General features: G+C 46.1%; 1 protein-coding gene across 1 annotated transcript in view; it reads left to right on the top strand.

Annotated features, from left to right (window-relative positions):
• The window catches only part of RAB11FIP4 (RAB11 family interacting protein 4), a gene marked incomplete at its 5' end in the record, with an annotated part of 204,220 nt that overhangs the window by 160,650 nt on the left and 39,062 nt on the right, over positions 1-4,508 (top strand). The gene's annotated exons all lie outside the window — the stretch shown is intronic.

Here is a 4,508-nt window from a genome sequence, read left to right as displayed (position 1 = left end):
CCCGCCTGGTCCTGCGCAGGCACCGGCAGCCGGGCAGGGAGCTCCGGGGAAGCGGCGCAGGTGCAGCCCGTGCCCGCTCCGGGGGGCGCTGGGCCCCGCCGCAGGTTGCACGCCATCCCGCGGGGCCGGGGCGAGCTGCCGTGCCCGGGAGCTGGGGGCGGTGAGTGAGCCCAGCCCGCCTGGGGGTCGTTGCTAGAGAACGAATCGCTCCCTCCGCCCCGCACCTAATGCCGTTTTGGAAAGGTCTCAGGGGTTGGCGAGTCGGAGGTTTAAAGCTTTGTATTAAAAACCCACCCCGTGTCGGTTCTCGCCCGCCCCCTGCATCCCTGCCTTCATTTGTGGGAAGGGTTTAGTAGCATCTCGCAAGGGTGTAGGTTGTAGCCATGGTGGTCTAAGGACAGAGGCAGATGAGGGTCTTTGGGTAAATCTGATATATATATTTTTATTAAACCAACTCAAATAGTTGGAAAAATTCTTCTTAGCAAGCTTTCAGGTATAAATACCCTTCACCAGACTGAGGAAGCATCTGGAGTTGGTGTGAGCTGTTATTAGTAGCACCTTGGCTTGTACAGGTCTGTTTGGATCTTCCCTGCTTGTTTCTAACACCTGCTCAGTGCCTAAATCCTGCTGATCTCGGGGTGAGGAGAAGATGGGCTCTTCTTCCTTTGCCTTCCTGCTCAAGGGGAAGCTACCAACCACCTTTAAATGGCAAGCTCAGGAATAAAGATTCATGAGCTGGCTGGACATTCAGGCCTGAACAGTGATAGTGATTGTTTTTGATGTACTAAGTGATTCCTGGATTTCTTCCTGCAGGCAACAGGTATTAATGACCCTTTTGCTGGGTCTTGATCTCCCAAGTAATCAGCTGTTTTTCTGCTAATTGTTTGTCTAGCCCTGGGAATTTCCCTTCCCCTTCCACCTTCACACTTCTCTCTTACAAGCCCTGATTGGCTGATTCCCCCTTCAGACCTGTCTTGCAGTTTAACTTTTATTCCAACCTTGCAATTGGGTCTGATAAAAAAAATAAAATAAAATATATCACCCAAAGAAACCCTATCCTGTGCACCAGTAGGAGTTTGTTGTAATCCTGTTTGCTGCTGCCATGATGCTCATAATGTTCAGTCCTACAGAGTGTTAAAGCTGCGTCCAGCCCTGGTGAAGTCAGTGGGGCGGTCCTGATCAGGAGAAACTTCACTGCTGGTACAAGAGAGAAGGATTGGACCCTGACTTGTGTGTCTGATGGGATGGGACAGTGCAAAGTGGAGGACAACTGTAGAAGGATCTGCAGTCTTTGCAGGTTTTCAGGAAGGTGGTAAGGTGTGGGCTGGGCCAGCTGAGGAGGTTCCCAGTCTGGATCTGTTTCTTCAAATGGAGAAAAGCAGTTGTGCTCCTCCATTGTGTGGCAGAGAGTGATCTCTGGCTTGGACCCCAAAAGTGCACAGCTGTTGTCTCTTTCCTCCAATTAGATATAACTGCTGTTGTCCTGTTCCCCTAACCAGAGCTACTGTCTTTACTCCTTCCAGTAAAACTGTTCACGTGAACAGACCGATATGCATGAGCAGCTGTTCACCTGTAAAAAACCTGGTCCCCACATGGGGTGGGGGTTGTACTGATTTAATTCTTCTCCGTTAAGGGTGTCAGTCTTCTCTTGAAATGGCTAACTGGTTCCAGTTCTAGCATAGCATTGGCTAGATCAGGATAGAACATGCTTATTCCTTTCAGTCTATAGGAATAATCTCTGTATGTGCTGTGTATCTTCTATAACAGTCTCCACCCAGTGTGAGTTATACCATCTTGCCTTTATACTCAAGACACACACCTCTTGTGTAGCTAATGCTGCATGGTCCAACTGTAATCTGTATAGTCCATCTGTAATATCTAGTTCACTAGAAGGCAAGGCAGTGTGGTACCTTATTGACTAACTCCATTCAGAAGCATTAGCTTTCATAGGCTCCTACTTGGTCAGATGCTATGAATGACTTGACTGAATGAATCTAGTTAGCTGTGAGATGTGAACCAACCCTCTTCACTTGGGTTTAGGCTTGGTCTAGGTAAGGATAAGCAAACTGTTTCAAAATGCAACAGGAACCAAGCGGTATATTAGTGTAAATGTCTCTTGTGTTCCTGGCCTTCCTGATTTCTGGTGGAAATACCAAAATGTCATCAACAACTATTTTTAAAAGTGCAGTGTAATGTTCAAAACTGAACACAGCAGGAGACACGAAACTCAGGGCTGTCTTGTGAGCTCTGTCCAAAGGAGGAGGTGTTTGAGATACTGTGCTCAGTACTGGACTCTTGGTCCCAGCCACACAGTTCAGGAACTTTTTCCTATAATCTAAGTTTATGAGATGGCTGCCTGACAGAGTTGACTAAGCTAATTACTATACATATAACATATGAGGTCCCCTTGGGCTGCAGGTGTTTCTCAGTTTTTCCTGTAGCGTGGATGGTTCAAAGATCCCTCTCTGTAGTGCTGCATGATAAGACTTCAAAACAAAAAGCACTTCCATGTAAAAAATCACAAATGGAATACAAGAGTTCCACTTAAATTGTCAGTCATCCCGTTCAATAACGTGGCAGTTTGCTGAATTGATGGGTTTGACTTCTGAATACCGAATGTACAGTCCCAGTGAAATAGTGTAAATGGTTATAAAATTTGCCGTGGATCACTGCCAAGGAAAGTATTGTCTTTAACATTAATCTCTTCAAACACTCAGGACTGTTTCAATGGCGAAATCTCTTCGAATAATCTAATTGCTCGTGTTCTTGTGATAATTAGTTAGATTAATAGTTGTGCTAAATTGGGGACAGGCATGTTAGAAGTTCTTCTGGACTATGCAAAACTTAATATTTGAAGACGGGTGCATTACTGTGCTGTAATATACGGTGTCCTAGCTCAGCTTGGTATTGTCTTTTGGATGTGTTTCTCTTTCATTGGAGTCCTAGATGATCTAATTTATGCCATTGTAAAATATGGGGTAGGCAAGACAGAAACTATTGTTTGTACAATTTAAAACTCTTCCTGGTCGGTGTTAAGGTTTGCAGCTGTGTGCCTGTAACGCATAACAAAATACAACTAAAGAATCAAGTGAAGAAGTATACCCAACATGGGTGGCTCTAGAGCTTATAATAGCCCTGATATTTAGCATGTGTTTATCGTGCAGCTGGGGCTTTACAACATGGTCTGAAGACAGTACACTTTATAGGCAGGCCTTGCATAGAATATTTCTTACCCATCTCTGATCTAGTCTTTCACCATGATGATGTAATTTTAAAGAACAAGCGAGTAAGAGTATTTGGGGGAGCAGTATGAGGGGACAGGGACTGAAGAACCAGTGTGGGCAGGAGGGAGGGAGTGGGGGATGGGGAATCGGGCTGCAGGCAGAATCTGTTTCTAAACTTTGAAGAGTTGCACAGCCAGTTATTCCAGTGGCAAATAGTATCCTGTACTGTATGGTTAGTAACCCCTTGTGAGCCTAGCCCAGCCCTGCCGGGATTGCCACTGTCCAGCCAGCGGCTGAAAGACTAGATCCCTCCCTGGTGTGGTGTTATCTGCAAAGCCTATTAGGGACTGCTTGATCTTGGACATTAGATAAATTAGTCGGAGGGCTTGTCTACACAAAGAAATGGGCAAACGCAGCTGGAGCCAAATAATTATTCAGCACAATTTCTGCCAGGCAGCTCCTTTATGTAGGCAAGCTATTAGAAACACTGAACCGCAGACTCAAGGGAAGCCACAGCCCTCCACTCGCCAGCTCACCAACATGGGCTGCCTTGCCACATTGGCTGCCACCGCAAGGCTTCCTTGTTGTGCGGTAGAGACTGGAGGTTTCTCCCTGCATGGGACAGAAAGTAATTTCGGTTCCCATCTGCCCCCCCCCCCCCCCCCCCCCCCCTCGGTGATTACAGAGTCTCCTAATCCATCCAGAATAGGCAACTAGTACAGATTGAAAGCTCCATAGGCTTTCTTCTGATATGGAGACCTAATCAGGGCTTCTCAGTACCATACATATTCATGTTTTTACATTTATTATTATATTTTAAATCTGAGAGAGAGGGCTGCAGTGCGTCAGGTGTTGGCAGCCATGCGCTATCAAAAAAAGAATGCTTCCATGGGGGATGGGATTCTAGTCCTCTCCAGTTAACCTAGTGGTTCATAAACTTTCTAGACTCGAGGCACCCCTCAGAAAATGTCAGCTCCTTAATTTTCACTTTTTTTTTTTTGACTACAGAAGAATAACAGAGCACTTTTTTCTGTTGCGAAGGGCTCAGAAGGACCAAGCAGGTCAGCATGTTTCTAGTGCTGTGGATTCTTATTTGAAAGCTCTGGGTTTGTCTTGTGAATCATGTTTGCACACCTAACTGTGCTAACATTGCACAGCACCCTTAAAAGGCTCTCGGAGCACCCAGGGGTGCTGCGGTATCCTGGTTGAGAATCAGCATGTCAACCATCGGGCAAACCTAATGGTTCAATGAAACAGTTTCACAACTGCAAACCTTGTTATCTT

The sequence above is a fragment of the Alligator sinensis genome, unplaced genomic scaffold, assembly GCF_000455745.1.
Source record: "Alligator sinensis unplaced genomic scaffold, ASM45574v1 scaffold282_2, whole genome shotgun sequence".
Lineage (NCBI taxonomy): Eukaryota > Metazoa > Chordata > Crocodylia > Alligatoridae > Alligator > Alligator sinensis.
This window is presented reverse-complemented; position numbering and strand designations above follow the sequence as displayed.